Source organism: Propithecus coquereli, unplaced genomic scaffold, assembly GCF_000956105.1.
Source record: "Propithecus coquereli isolate 6110/MARCELLA unplaced genomic scaffold, Pcoq_1.0 Scaffold20, whole genome shotgun sequence".
Lineage (NCBI taxonomy): Eukaryota > Metazoa > Chordata > Mammalia > Primates > Indriidae > Propithecus > Propithecus coquereli.
Window position 1 is genome coordinate 9,519,359 of NW_012144967.1, and position 16,609 is coordinate 9,535,967.

General features: G+C 40.5%; 1 protein-coding gene across 1 annotated transcript in view; it reads left to right on the forward strand.

Moving 5' to 3' along the window:
• AGBL1 (ATP/GTP binding protein-like 1) overlaps window positions 1-16,609 on the forward strand; it is a 502,451-nt gene that overhangs the window by 163,324 nt on the left and 322,518 nt on the right. The gene's annotated exons all lie outside the window — the stretch shown is intronic.

A 16,609-nucleotide genomic window follows, 5' to 3' on the forward strand; every position in this document is an offset into this window, starting at 1 on the left:
ATATAATGACCAGAGATTTTAGTTGTACTCAGTGGGAGCAGTAGGGAAAGGTACATCTACTATATATTCCCAGAAGTGGAAGTCCCTAGGTGCCTTTTTAGGGTTCTTCATATCTTAGAACTTCTCATTCTATGCCCTTTCTTGGCGAGTGTCATTCTTGGACCCTGCAAAGATTTAGGGAACCCTGTTAGATCAGAGCTTTAATTATGAGCCGTAGACCAATCAAGCTCCTGAACTCAGGAGGGCCAGGAACCTTGATGAAATTTTGGTCAGAAATTTCCTTTGTCCTTTTTCTTTACTTCTGAGTAGGCCAAGTGAGTCATTGCTTTAAGGAGGATGGGACATTAATAGTAATTCTTTTCTTTGAAAAGGGAGCCTTCATTTTATAATTTTCTTAACCGTAAAATTTCTCAAAAAAGGCTAGTCCTTCCAGTGTGAATAAGATATTCTTCAGCTTATGTGAATGTTTTCACGAAGACAGGTGTTAAAATAAGTAATGACTTACTGAAATGCTGGTTCCTGAGAGGCAGTGGACTAGTGCCTCCTCCCCCATGCTTTTCTCATGCTAATCAAAGCCACTGCCTTAAAAGGTCCCTTTCCGGACTTTGTTCTCAACTCTGCATGTGTCTGTCCTTGTTATCTAACACCCTTCCTTTGCTGCCACTTCTCTGCTGCACAGCACTCACTGTGTCCTTGAGAATTGTCTAAGGTTTTTACAGGGTAAGCATTTGGGAAACAGCTGAATTCTGGTCATTCTCTGCACAATACATGTAGCTGCTTGATTATGAACTCAGTTATGTTCCTTACCTGCATATGTGGGGACAGGTTTTCTCAGAAATATTGTGTACTGTGTGAGACCTGGGGCTGTATTTCTTATTTCTTTTCTGCTTTTGAGATGATTAAGAAAACGCCAGCCCAGTAATTGATTATGAAATGAATTAATGAAGTGGGTCAAGAGAATCTGGCCTAGCAGATAGTACCAGAGATTGAGAACTATGGTTTTGTTTGATTAGGCTACATCCACCCATCCATCCACCCATTTATCCATCCATCCATCTGAAAAACAGACATATGGAGGCCTGCTATGCCTTGGGTACCTTACTAACTAAGCATTGTAGAAATTTCAAAGATGAATAAGAAACAGACTGACATGGGTGTTAAGAATTTGAACTTCAGGGTCAGAAAGACCTGAATCTGAATCTCTAATCTGCACCACACTAGCTGTGTGTCACTATAAAACTCAGCTTCTCTGAGGGTTGATTTCCTCATCTACATGTTTGCTATGATGATTACATGAAATAACAAATGTATAGAATACCTGATGTAAGTAGGTACCCAATTTATATTGGTTATGAACAAATCGTGTTTTTCTGCCTCAAAGGAGTTCATGTTATAGGAGAGAAGGAAGGGTGTGTTCAAAGTAATTAGAACATTTTTAGATTTTACTACGAGAGCAGCATTTTGTAAACTCAAACAAGCAAACTCACATCCAACTGGCAATGGGCTGCCTAATTGAAATTTAGCTGTGCTGCTGTATACCAGCCAGGCTGTGTACATAGACAAGTGGTCCTCACTAAATTAGAGGCAGGCTTGGGGGTCAAGGATAAAGGTGGGTTTTTAAAGTTTTCTTGGTGGTGCTAGACATTTTTAAGGTACCCCTTGTAACATTCCATATCTACTTTTTAGCCCTGGAGGGTGACTTTATGAATTGGGAGGCTGATCTTTATGGTCCACATCAGTGGGATCCGTTGCTGAAATGGCTTTGGTTTGGTTTGACCAATGGGAGGCAAGACGAAAGATGAGAGAAAGGGAGGATAGTGAGACCACAGTACTTATTCTCCTAGCTTCCTCCTTAGCTGTAGAGCCCTCCTCTGAAGTCACAGCTTTGACAGGGTCTCCTCTCCGCACAACTGCCCTTTCTATGTACCAGGAATGGCTCCCTCCCCTCACACATTCAGGCCAGGGGTGCTCACGCTGGTCTCAGGATCCTGTGCTGTCCCCTGAGGATTTCCCCAGTCCCGTGTGCTGCTTCCTGCCAATGTGTGAACTGATGCCTTGGTCATCCCAGAAATTAGTCTTGCTTCTGCATGTCCTCACAAGGTAGATGCCTCATGGTAGAGTAGGTCAGTCCCAATATCATCAATGTCATGTCTGTGCTCAGAAAAGTGTGGGTTAAAGGGGCCTTGGTGGATTTTCATGAAAGAACGAAAGATCGGAAGAGGAAGGGAAAGCTTGATAATTTTTGCTTCTAAAGCGAATTCACCGGGGAAATTTGTACCAACTTTTCCAGTGCCTGTGGGTTCTTAAGTTTCTTCCCTTTCAGTGAAATCCATCTCTTTCTCTAGAATGTGACCAGCAGGCCCCGCAGTTGCCACTGCTTGCAGGGCTTTTAATCACCTGTATGAACGTCTGATAGGGCTATGAAATACGGCCCCTGAAGGCCTCTGAACTGCCTTTTCCCTTCCTCAAATGGTGAATAATCATTGAACCACTCTGCGGTTTCTGATATGAAGTTCAAATCAAGCCATGAAAAAACCCATATTTCACAAGGTAGCATATTTTTGGTTCCTGGCAGTAAATTTTCCTCACTGTCACCGTGCTGTGGGACACATTTGGAAAGGTCAGTTTGGCACTGTGTAAATTAACCAGAGGACCATTGGAGTTGAATGAAATCTATTGTAAATGTGTATTGATGGGCATAGTATGGGGTGGTGGGTGGGGTGGGGCGTGAGGCTCTTGCGCCAGGGTGATTTGGACAAAAAAGCAGAGTGGTACTAGGGGCCTTAGAATCACTGTATTGTCATGCTGAGTAGTCACGGGAATAGCTTGATGAGACAATGGCAGCAGCACTCTTTTTCAAAGCTTCCTTTGGGAGGTGAGTATTTAAGTTCTGCCAAGGATGAAGCCGATAGTTTGGTGTCATGTGGGCTTATCCCCTCAAGCCTGAGTGGCGCTGCTGCATTGCCCAAATCCAGAGGGCACCATTTCCATCATCATCTATGTACAGACTTGTGCAGTGTACAGACTGTGCAACCCCATAAAGTAGCCTTGAGTTCCTAACGCCATAGTTTTAGAAGGAAGCACACAGCCCAGGGGTTAAGAGAGAGGGCTCTGAGGTCAGATAGACCTGGGTTGAATCAAACATCTTCTACTTGTTAACTGTGTGATTAGGGCATACCTTTTAAATTTTCTGAGCCTCTCTGGGTCCTCATTTTAGAAATAGTGGGACCATAACAACACCTCCGTGTGTGATTTTGATTATAAAAATCAGATAATGCAAATAAGACACCTTGCTCTGCCTGCATGATAAGCAATTCCTAAATGTTAACTGTTAATGCTCTTATTATTTGTAACGTAGGCTCTTCATGGAGCCCCAGACCCCAATGTGGCCAGAAATGAGAATGACTAATGGGAGAACACGGAAGGGAACCTGATGTGCTGCGCCCCATTCAGAGTCCTTAGTCCTTTTTTTCTGGAGTCATAAAATGTCATTGGTGAGCATAAAGGAGCATAACTTTTCCACAATTAATTATTCAATCAGTGTATTCATTCATTTATCCAAAGTATACTAATTGAGCACCTCCTCTTCCTCAGGCTCCATTTCCGACTCTGGGGAACAGCAGTGAACCAAAAAGACAATAAACACATCATGTCCAAAACCCTTTCCACAGCCCCTATATGCCTGCATGAGCATCGTATTAACCATCTCATTGTACCTGCAGGAAACATATGTTTTGGGGGAGGCGAAGAAGAGAAAGGACATTTGGAGAAGGCATTTTATGGATAGTAAAGCTGTAACTATTAGTCAAAGGCCTTGATTCAGGAGACTCTGCTGCTAAGCCATCCCATTGGTTGTTGCCTCTTACAGTTTGTGGCACCAACGGTCAATCAATCAGCAATAATTATGCACCTACTATGTCATTCACTGTGACAGGCACAAGGAATACTATAGTGAGCACAACAGAAATGTATAGTTTAGTAATGAATACAGACATTAAGGAGAGTTTGGAAGTAATTTCTTAAATAATAATAGCAAATGTGTAAAGAATCACAGAATGCTATCGTGCCTACAACTGAACGGAAGCAGTCAAGGGAGGGTTTTTTGTGGAAGAGGCTTTTATGCTGAGACTTGGAGGTTTCCCAAGAGTGGAAGGTGGAGGACAGGTAGAGAGATGGTATCTTCTGGAAGCTCTCACATTTCCTAAAAGATACCGATATTGGGCCATTTATCAAAAAAGTCGTCTTCCATTCCAGGGTCTGGCACAGGGCCTGATGTTTGGTTGGTCAATAAATATTTGTTGAATGACAGAATGAGTAGACAGATAGATCTTCCATCTTCATTGAGTGAATGCATGAATGAATAGAATTTTGCAGATTCTCTGGATCAGGGTAATTGGTCACTCAATAAGTTGAGGAGACAGAGTTATCTACCATACTTACTCCTCGGCCCTCCTCTTGATGATTTTTGGCTACTAAAATTTCTCTCTTCAATCTTCCCTTCCCTTTTCACTGGGTATATACATGGATCCTCCTTTTAAAAATTACTTATTTGATACAGGATGTAATCTCTTTCTTTATGGTCAAGTCAATAACAACATTGCTGACCTGGAAATCTCCTATCTTGAAGTGGAGGAATTAGGAACTTCTGAAAAATGGACCTCTTAAAGTTAGTCCTAGCTTAACAGCCCATAGGAAGAAGGCTGTGCAAACAATATCTCTATTGGAAGCTTCAAGAATTGATGCTAATGATATGCTGTACAGCAAGACTCTGCCTTTGGGTTCAAGCACTGGCTGCTTTGTGTAGATATATCATAGGGCAAGTTGGAAGGCAATGAAAAATTACCCCATTTGGTGCCTCGCTTACACAATATGGATCCTGGTGAAACTTTGAGGCCTTTATTAATAATAGCATCTGGTAGCTTATTGGATATGTGGTGCCCAATTACTGGATTTGACAGTACAAGGTATATATTAATGACTTATTAGGACCAACCTGGCTGGTAATTGATTACTAATGAGGTAGACTTGCTTGCATTAGGCAAAATAAGATTTTGTAACTCTTTTAGCCAGCCCTGCATGAATGCCTAAGGAGATGTGATCTACTAAATGGGTGATAAATATTTCATGGAGAACATTTTATAGCATCCATTTTACTAATTTTTTTTAAAGGATAACTATATAGTTACTGGAAAGTCCCAGTTGGTGGTTGCCTTTGGTGTTCAAAAATTCTTGACGTGCAGATTTGGCACAAAGTAATTGCAGCCATTGCTAGCTTTATTTTGCTATCTGTGACAATAGAGCCATGTCCTAGTGACTGAAAACGTTTTTCTGGGATAGGTGAGTCACTGGCAAGCTTCGTATTGGATTCACAGAGAGAGACAAAGCTGATTTTATGCATGTATTTCGAATGTCACAAGAAACGGACAATTTCTAGACACAACTGTGATTGCTCACTGATACAAAGGTGAAATATTTTCCTTCCTTTTTGGCTCTGAAGTAAATAAATACGTGCTTTCTTGAAGATGTTACACGTCTGTTTTCTATAAAAATGCTCTAGATCTGTTTTACGAATTTCAATTTTCCATCTGACCCTTTTCCTCTTTATATTAATGAATTTCACCTAATTGAATTGGATGCCACAACTGACAAGTATTCATTCTGAATTTGAGCTTCATATCCCCAAGAAGGCATTTTCTTAGTAACACTTAGCACAATGATATCTATCAAATCACTGGTGCAGTTAGAATTTAATTTGCTCTATCGGTTGCCATTGTCATGCTACTTAACCTTAAAAAAAGTAATTTTTCTCAAGACTTCATGCTTCCTTTTTTTTTTTATTTCTCCTTCTTTTTTCCTTTCACTGATTGAATTTAATAAACTCTTGAAAAAGTAAAGACTGGGGAAGAGCCATTTTCACAAGGTGACAGGGAAGGAGGGAGCCTGTTGTGTCCCCTTCCTTCCCAGTTCTCCCCACCTGTCTTTCACCTCCCAGGGGGAATCCGATCTTTCTTCCTATGGCTGTCCTACAGCAACCCCTTAAGCAAGGCACTGGGAGGGAGGTGGGGGAAGGAAGGGAAATGGGAGAAAAGGAGGAGGCAGAGAAGGTAAAAAAATGAAAGGAGAAGAAAAAGAGAAGAAATAAATAGCGACAAAGGGGGAAGAAAGATAAACAGGGAGAAGTAGGTGTGCAAAGCCAGAGAAACAGCCCCCTTGACCCCTACCTGCTCTGTTGACACCTTGCTGAATATGTAGCTCACATAAACCTTTCCCTTTTCTGATCTCTGTAGAGCACTGGTTCTCAATTATGGGGGGATTTTCCCCCTCAGGGGACATTTGGCAACATCTGGAGACATTTTTGATTATCACCACTGGTGGTGATAGTAGGGAGGCGGATGCTGCAGAGGTCAGATATTTTGCATCAAAAAGTGTCCCCTCAAATTCATGTCCACACTGAAACTAACTATGAATATGACCCTATTTGGAAATAGGGTCTTGGCAGATATAATCAAGCTAAGATGAGGTTATTTATACTGGATTAGGGTGGACCCAAATCCAAAGACTGTTGTCCTTATGAGAAAAGGAAACTTCGAACGTGAGACACAGACACAGAGGGAAGATGGCCATGTGAAAATGAATGCAGAGATTGAGGTGATGCTGCTATAAGTCAAGGAATTCCAAAGACCACCAAGAACCCCCAGAAGCTGGGAGAGACACAGGGAGATTCTTCTCTAGAGCCTTCGGAGGGAGCCTGCTTGACATCTTGATTTTGGACTTTCAGCCTCCCAAACTGGGAGAAAATAAATTTCTGTTGCCTCAAGCCACTTGATTTGTGAAACTCAATCCTAGAAACTCAATCCCAGGAAACTAATATACTAGGGATGCTGCTAAACATCCTCCAATGCACAGGACAGCCACCTACCACGAGGGCCAAGGGCCATTTTGGACATATGGTCCAACATGTTGATAATGATGAGACTGACTGCTGTAGAGCTCGGCTCTGTAGCTCTCATTTATCACTTTATTATCTATGTTTTGATGTGTTTCTAACCTTGCAATCTCTCACCTAATTCCTATGTTATTTAACTTTTTGGGTCTTTGTGTGTTGTGTTGGTATGCCAGCTAACTTGTTAGCTCTTAGAAAGTAAGGGGGCATGTGTTTAATTCTTTAATTCCTTTAAAATTAATTGATGTGTACATAGTAGGAATTCAATAAATGCTTCTTGAATAAATGAACAAAGACTGTGATCACAGTTGCAGTGGAATTATCCCTACTCTGTCAGTAGAGCCTATCCTGAGGTCTTGAGGTATAACTTTCTCAAGATGTGATTGCTATTCCTTATCTGTTGTGGAACCTGTCCACCCAGCAGGGAAGTTCTGGTGTGAACAAGATTCAGAAGAAGCATGGCCTATTGGAAAGAGCTCTGGACTGGAAGACAGGGAAAGGGTTTAATTTCTATCTTATTGGACAACTTACGTGTTCTCTCTGAACTTCAATTTTCCCTTGTGTGAAAAGGGAATAGTGATTGTTAGCGTATAGAGATGTTGTGAAGATCAAGCAGATTACAATATAATGAGCCTGACAAAGTTACTAGGTGAAAATTTTACTTTTTGACCATGTCAATACTAGGACAAGCATGTCCTCCTGGTTCATGCAAGTGGCACACACCAGGAGACATACATATGTGCTTGACGGGACTATAGGTTTTGCCTGGGAAGCAGAAAACATGGATAAGGGAGTAGTGGTTAACATCGAGTACTTCCTGTGTGCCAGGTATGTTTTCACATTTTCTCTTTAATATTTAGAACCCCTCTGAGGTAGCCATTGCTATTCTCAGTTTGGAAACGAGGGAAGTCAATCTGACAAAGGGAAACTCACACAGAGCTGCAGTCAGTATCGACAGACTCAGATTTGATATTAAAGCCCATAATATATCAACTGAACATGCTGCCTTTCAAGCTGATATGAAAGATCTTGAGTGGTTGTTTGATACATCACAGACGATTTTAGTGTTGAAACAGAAGGTATCGTGGAAGTAATATGAAGTGAGCTTGTGTTGGTAGGGTGTCATCTCTGTGTGAAGACAATGTTCCCAGCCCACTCTTGCTGTGTCATATATCTGGGCAATTTTTCTCTAGTGGTAGTAGTAAGTTATGCTGACCCAGTGCTGGGTCTCCAGTATGTGCCTGTAATGTTAATAGTGGTGTCTTGGACCAGAGAGAATATGATGGGCTACGGTTTTAGGAGTCTACTGAGTTAGTTAGTCCCAGAAGTATGGCTATCAGAGCTAGAGCACGACAAGGTTAAAGGTCTGAGAAAAGATGTTGGGATATTAAGTAGTAATTCTGAGTAAGATTTCAAACCCTCTTGGTATGTTTGTGTTAGAAATTTATAGTGCAGCTGCTTCTCTGTGAGACTGTTCATCCCCTGCTAAGCTATGCCCTAATGGAAAAATATGTTAATATATAGGAAAGTTTTCAACAGAACATTTCAAAGATAAACCAAATTGAACAATAAGTGCATTTAAGTGATACCCAAGAAAATAACTTTTGTATCTGAGATGAGAATCAGGGCAGGGAAAAGCCAGTTTTATATTTCATTTGTCAGAGTTTAGCATATTTTGCATAGTTATGCCAGACCTGCTGTCTTGGTCAGGTTTGCGCTTTTGCAGAGAATATTTGAGACTGGGTAATTTATAGTGAAGAGGAATTTATTGGCTCATGGTTCTGGAGGCTGGGCAGTCCAAGAGAGAGGGACTGGCAACTGATGGGACCCTACTTGTGTCATTTCATCATGGAAAGGCAAAACTCATCCTTCTATAAGGAATCTGATAACCCACTCCTACGATAACAGCATTAATACATTAATGAGGGCAGGGCTCTCATGGCCTAACCACCTCTTAGAGGTCCCAACTGTTAATACGGATACAATGGCAACTAAATATCAATACGAGTCTGAGGAGGACAGACATTCTAACCATACCATCTGCTATTCAGGGAATTCATGTTGGAAGCCCACGTGTAGAGGAAGCATAGTTTTCTTCCACCATTGGTAGAGTATCCGTGGTACCACTGAAGATTGAAGGCCACTCTTGGACACCCATGAGGCTGTAGGTATTGCCTTTGAAAGACCCAGCTTCCATCACTTAGGTTATGTGGCATCTGTAAATCTGATCATGTGTGAATATTGAGGGTAACACTGGACACTTTTTAAAGGGCTGATGAAGGATGGGCTCATCTTACGGTGATCATTATTAAAGATTTTTTAAAGTATTTTTCTTTTGTCAAGCTGCTACAAGAGCAGATATTTGATCATTAGAAGAAAATAGGTTAGCTTCCTACTACCTTGTTATTAAATTAATAGTAATTTAGCCGTTAATGTCTCACTTTAAAGGTTTCACATTTCTGTATTAGTACCACGCGCTAACCCATTGTGCCACTGGAGCTCCTAAAGGTTTCACATTTCTGGATTTTTATAAGTTTATATCCAAAACAATCAGATATAAAGTATATTTATACATCAACTTCCACAAGGGACAAGTAACTTTGAGGTTCTTCTATATCCCTGTGTTCACCTTCTGCCTTCTTCTCTAAGCTAAGACCATTTATTTCTGTACAAATGGTGACATCAGAAATATTTTCACACATTCTTTCTTTCTGGTTTGCCTAGTTTTGAGAAAATACACACCAAAGGTGTTTCTTGAGTCTTTATCCTGTGTTAAAAGTGATTCTCATTGTATCAGACACATGACTTATAGGACTTGTCAGATACTCTACCTCCTTCCCTTGGGAGCTGCTGCCCACCTCCTGGACAATATTGCAGACACCGGGGGCTGATCAGGCACTTGCTCTGAGAAGACCAGACCTTCCCTCTTAGGTTACTCCTGAGAAACTTGGCTGACCAGCAGCAAGACTGGAGTTCCTGGGCCTTACAGCCAGTTGTGGACTTGGATGAAATCTCACTAGGAAGGTGGGGGTTGTGGCATCTTGAGTCACTAAAGCAACTAAGATATAGAGGAGGGTTTAATACCCTGTGAGGTGAACTCAGACCAGCTAGAAATGGGAGACAGGAGAGAAATAATCAGAAATTATTCCCTATTCCTCCCTTACATTCACTTCTTGGATGTGTGGTTGATCTTTTCACCTTGTCTGTAGACAACCCACCTGTTGAGTTACCTGTTCTACCTATTCATGGAAGGTCATGAGTCAACATTGTAGTTCAATATTCTCATTGCTTTGCGTCTCTCCTTATCTTCTTTTACTTTTTCTTCACTCTTTAGGTGCATGGTTTATACCTCTTAAAGTATTAGCACTTTAATTCTTACCTATGGCTCTATTTTCTGGAAATCTCAGGCTAAGATATCCTCTTAAATTTGGAAAGAAAGTAGCTAATTAGTCATAAAAGAATCATGCATTGGACTGTTATATAAATAATTCAGAAAAAATGCAAAGTTTTTATTTTAATTATATAAAAACATTACAAATCTTCTCTTCTTCTGGGGAGTTTGTCTTTTTTTTTTTTTATGAAGCATCTGTGGCAATACATGCCAGCTGAAAGAAACTCAGGGGCATGGAGATGTGGTTGACCAAAAAGCTCAGATGTGAGTTCCAATTATTGTTTCTTGGTCTGACAATACATTATCCATTGTAACTTTTCTACCATGCTTTGCAGAAAAGCTGAGTGGGGGGAGTTGGCTGGTTTTGCACAGGGCTATCTGAAAATACTCAGGCTGTTGCCAGGAAAAGAGTAAGACAGAGTTTCACAAAACTCTATTTGTGAAATTAAATTGGCTGGGATCAGGACAGCCGTGCAGCTTCAATCTGGTGGCATGCCTATAAACGAGGACCATCAGTACAAAGCAATGTTCTTAACTGTGAGGACGGAGCTAATGGGCTGCCACCAAGGTCAGCTCTAGGTCAAGATTCATTTCCTAATGAAAGGAAGAGAGAGGACTATGGAGAACATTAATGGAACCCATCATGATTCCAAAGTGAAAGGCCCTCACTTTCTAGGAGAATAAAATAAATGCCATTCTTATTTCTTCATATTTAGAAAGCTTTGCCAATCATTTTGCAGTGTGGATGATTATATGATAAAATCATTCGATGGATAAGGGAAAATAATGCAAGTGGGAGAGAAATACGGGTATAAAAGAGGTTTATCTTGGGAACAAGACCTATCATCTGAATGAAAGTCACTGGAATCCAATTTTGGATAGGAGGAAGAAATACACAGATTCAGAGGAAAGATTTGATAGCATACTGAGCAACCAAGTTCAGACTTTTAGGGCAGCAGGGGAGTGAAACTAGAAACAAGAGACCAGATGGCCCAAGAAACACCTGAGAGTTGAGAGTCATGTGAGAACCAGACCATGGAGTTGTGTCAGACCACAAGAAACTATAGTAGTGATGGTTGCTATAATAAACTTGATGTACCCTTGACAAAGAAACTGCTTTTTCTTTTTTATGCATGGCTCAAGACAGAGTGTACTGATACATCACAGAATAACACTTTAATTTCAGAGAGTGTAGCTCTGTGAAGGACACTAATGAGGCAGATGATTTGCACTTAACTTCCCCATGGATGCAAATGCTAAACAGCATGGCTGTCATGACTTACATATGCCCAGAGCTGGTGCATGGAACAAACAGAACCTGTCCTTTCTCCTAGAAGCTGGGCCCTGGGGGGCATCCAAGTAGACTGATTGTTAAGGTAAAATTGCTGTAAGGTGTGGTTCAGGTGGGCATAGGTAAGGAGGTTCATTTGATGATTTGGACAAATATAAGCAGAGGGCGAGTACAGTCAGCTGATTGACAATAGGATGATTCTGAGGCATTAGGTAGTTCTTGGTTGGATCCTTGATAATGCATGAGATACAAAGATAAGGTTTTAACCTCTTCAGTGAGAGGTAGACCAGTGGCATGGCCCACTCATGTTGGCTAGATTACAGCACAGATCTTTAGTCTTTGCTGTTGTTAGAAATGGGCCAGGGATGGAATGTAGGTGAGGTATAAGACATCAGTAGGAAAGATAACCAATGATTAAATAAGGTTAAGTATATTTACAAACATGTGAAAGATGAAAACAGAGGAGAGAGATTTTAGAATGATGTGCATAGCTCTGTATAATCAGCTAATATTCCTGAAATGTCAGGAATGAAGTTCCTGAAATGTCCTGAAATGAAGTTTAGTATACCAAGGAATTCAGGCGATATATTCACTGGGGAGATCAGATCATGGTCCCTCAAAGATATCCCTGACCTAATCCCTTGATCCTGTGAATGAGTTGCTTTACATAGCAAAGGAACCCTCCTGATGTAATTAAGGTTATAAACCTTAAAATAGGGAGATTACTGTGGGTTATTAAAGTGGGCCCAATCTAATCATGCAAACCTTTAAGAACAGAACATTTCGTGGCTGGGATCAGATGTGGTGGAAAAGAAGACAGAGCAATGTGGAAGAAGGGGAAGCCAGAAAGACTGAAGGCATGAAAAAAACTCAATGTGCTGTTGCTGACTTTGAAGATGGAGGTAGGAAGTTGAGAGAGGCTCCCAGCTGACAGCCAGCAAGCCAATGGGGACCTCAGCCCTGTAACAGCAAGGAACTGAATAAGGTTGGAAGAGGATTCCATACCATAGCCTCCAAATAAAAGCCCTGGACAGATGAGTTTTTCCTAGTGAGAGCTGTGTTTTGCTTCTATCCCACAGAACTGTGAGATAAATGGGTGTTGTTTTAAGCTTCTAGATTTGTGGTAATTTGTCACAACAGCAAGAGAAAACTAATAAGTCACATATCTATGTTTACATAGATGTATATATCTGTTTTTTAAATGTGTGTACACAAATATCTCAGAAAAAGTATAATGCACTGTGTAGCATATTAAATAAATAGTTCATAGGCCAAAGATATGTAGCTTTATGGTGAGATGTTTCAGGCATTCAACACCAAGTGAGTCTGGAAGCATGGTACCTTTTGACCGTTTTTAACTTCTTCAGCGATAAATTACAGAGAGATTCCATGTGCGAGATTATCATACTGTCTGCTTTTGAAGGCTGCTGGCTCATAAAATTTGTCAGAAATTCAAACTCAGCTTCAGCCTTCACCCACATTTTTGCCAAACTTGACAAGTCTTCCAGCCAATATATATGTGTATATATGTTTATGTGTGTATAGTGTATGTACATGCAGATATATAATTATTTTCAAAGCAATTTTATAATGTGTTAAGAATACAACCAGAAATGGCCCTGCTGAAACACTGCTTTCTGTGAAATGGGATACAGCAGGTGAAGGTGGACATGAAGATTTGGTATCTACCAACACTGGATCGTTTTCCCATGGTGACATCTCCTGCAGGTTTTTCTTATTTGTGCTTCCTCGTGTTTTGAAAGCTCACCCATGAGTTTACCCAGAGAAAATAGCTCCTGCTTCTTTCTTTTCAAACATCCTGATCATAAGAATTTAATGAAGCACTCATGGGAGCCACCACTCTGCCTGCCTGTCTTCTTTTCAGCACCAGACTGGAATGGACAGCCCCCCTAGGCGGCTGGGCTGTACGTGTGCACTTCTTATGTAGTCTACAGAGCTATCTTCTGTGTTTTAAATCTAAATGTGGATACTGAGAAATGCTAATTTATGGTAAGCAAGAGCTGGATTGACAGGAAGCACAACAGCGAGGGAGAGGCCGTTTGGTGAGACTGGGGAGGGGTAATGGAAATGGGAGTGAGAAATAGAGACTGATTGGGAATAAAATCAAAGATGTTAAAAAATAGAACTGTTCAGAGTTAACCCAGAGAGAGGCTTAGTAGAATAAGTGGGAAAAAGCTATTTGTATTTATATGTAGGAAGACAGATCAGGTATATTTTTCTTTGTTACAGAATAAGGAAAAGGAAAGAAAAAATAGCTCAGGGAGTCAACTACCTTTCTGGAAGATCAATTCATGTCCAAACCTTGGATTTATGTCTTGAGAACGAGAGTAGTCTTGGTTTTTCTGAAGGTAAGGGGAACTGAGAAGCTAATTTGCTGGACCTAGGGTAGAACATGGGTGATGTCTTAGGGTGGATCAAATGGATTCAGTGCAGATCCTATGCTGTGTCCCATGAATTTGACAATCTACAGAGTTGTACTGGAAGGATGTGAGAAGTAGAACTACAGTTCCCATGTTAGAGGCTTTGGGTCACAACAGGAGTTAAGGCCAGGTTTACCAAAGGCAAATGAAGAGGTGTTCCTTTTGGTGATATCCCTAGCATTTTGTTTTGTAACCTCTTCTGTGGAGCATGATGGAGACAGTAAGGTGATGTAGAGTCTCATTTTACATTTGAGTCACTGAGTCCTACATGGGTACCATGATCATCCAACATTATACAGTTAGTAGCATCCACACCAATTAATCCAAATACTTTCCATTTTTCTCCAGTCCTAAAATCTAATTCTACTCCCATAGTTCTTATTTCCTGTTTTTTTTTCCCCCCTGAGAGTAAACATTGAAAATATCACTGTAGAGCTTATTTGTGGATGAAAGGACATGTGAGGACTCAGGGAATATTTTGGCTGGAACCAAGTAACCCAGTTGGGACACAATTGTTACCTTCAAATGTGTGTTAGGGAGTACTATAAAAGAGGGATTTCCTTAAATCCTTGTTGTCCCAGAAAGCAGATGCAAGATCAAGGTGTAGTAGTAACAGGAAAGCAGATTTAAATCCAGGATAAGAAGAAACTTCCTTCCAATCTGAAGAGTCCGAAATGGAATTAGCTAATTTATGTGATAATGAATTCTATGCCTTCTGAGGTAGTTAAGTCAAAGCTGAATGATCGTTTGCCAGGATGCTGTGCAGAGAATTACAGAATTGGCACAAGAGTGGAGCAGGCTTGTGCTTGATAACCTAAATCTTGAATTAATTGTTCTCTCAAAATTAAAACTATTCCATACCACCCCCTGTTTACTCTTGATTTCTAATCTCCATCTAGGCTTACATTTCTACACAGAGTAAAAAATGACCTTTCGGTCAGCAAAGTCTAACTTACCTTCCAGGGCCCAATCCTGTCTTTTTCCATTTCCTTTTCAATTTACTCATCAATTTATCTTCTTCCTCCTTTACATTTCGAATATCTTCTCCAGGGCACTTCTTAGGTCTAACGCACCATGTACTTCTTTACTCTAAGACGATATCCTCTCAACCGTGCCATTCCCTGCATTTGCATTCTGAATCTTTTCATGAGACAGTAAGTTGTTTATAGGTGGCATTTTTACTTCTTCAGTCCATGTTCACTCCTTAAACTCTCGATATATGACTCCTTTTCTGCCCCAGCTTTATTGGGGTACACTTGACAAATAAAAATTGTATATAAATGAGGTGTACAACATGATGTTTTGATATGCAGATATACTGTGACATGATTTCCACAATCAAGCTAATTAATGTATCACCTCACATAGTTGTGATTTTTTTGTGTGTGTGGTGAGATCACTTAAGATGAACTCTCTTAGCAAATTTCAAGTATATAACAGTGTTATTAACTAGGGTCACCATGCTGTGCATTAGGTCTCCAGAGTTTATTCATCTCACCCAGTTGAACCTTTGTACCCTTTGTCCAACATCTCCCCATTTCCCCTGGACTCTGTCCCCTGCAACCACCATTTCATGATCTCTGTTTTTTATGAGTCCAGTTATTTTAGATTCCACATGCAGTGAGATCATGTAGTATTTGTCATTCCATGTCTGGCTTATCTCTTAGCATAATATCCTCCAGGTTCATTCATAGTGTCACATATGGCAGATTTCTTTCATTTTAAGGCTGAATAATATTCTATTTTACATATCGATCACATTTGCATTATCCATGCATCCTTAGATGGACACATAGGTTGTTGAAATAGCTTAGCTACTGTGAATTATCCTGCAATAAACCATGGAGGTGCAAATATCTCTTCCAGATATTGATTTCATTTCTTTGGGTATATACCTAGAAGGGAGATTTCTGGATCATATGATAGTATTTTTTAAAATTTATTTAAAAGTTTTACAGGAGTGCAAATGTTTTAGGTTACATGGATCACTTTTGTAATGCTTGAGTCAGGGTTAAAATTGTGCCTGTCACCCAGATGGTGTTCATTGTACCCATCAGGTAGGTTTTCACCCATCCCCTCCCCCCTCTCTCCCTATTTGATTTCCGCTGAGTTATACTTCCCTCTATGTACATGTGTGCTCATTGGTTAGTTCCAATTTAATAGTGAGTACATGTAGTGTTTGTTTTTAATTTTAATTTTTTGAAAAACTACCATATCGTTTTCCATAATGGCTGTACCAAGTTACATATCTACCAACAGTATACAACGGTTCCCTTTTCTCCACATCCTTGCTTTGTTATCCTTGTTATCTCCACTTCTTATCCTTGTTTTTTGACAGTAGCCATTCTAATGAGTGTGAAGTGATATCTCATTATAGTTTTTTTTTTGAGACAGGGTCTCACTCTGTTGCCCGGGCTAGAGTGCCATGGCGTCAGCCTAGCTCACAGTAACCTCAAACTCCTGGGCTCGAGAGATCCTCCTGCCTCAGCCTCCCGAGTAGCTGGGGCTACAGGCATGTGCCACCATGCCCGGCTAATTTTTTC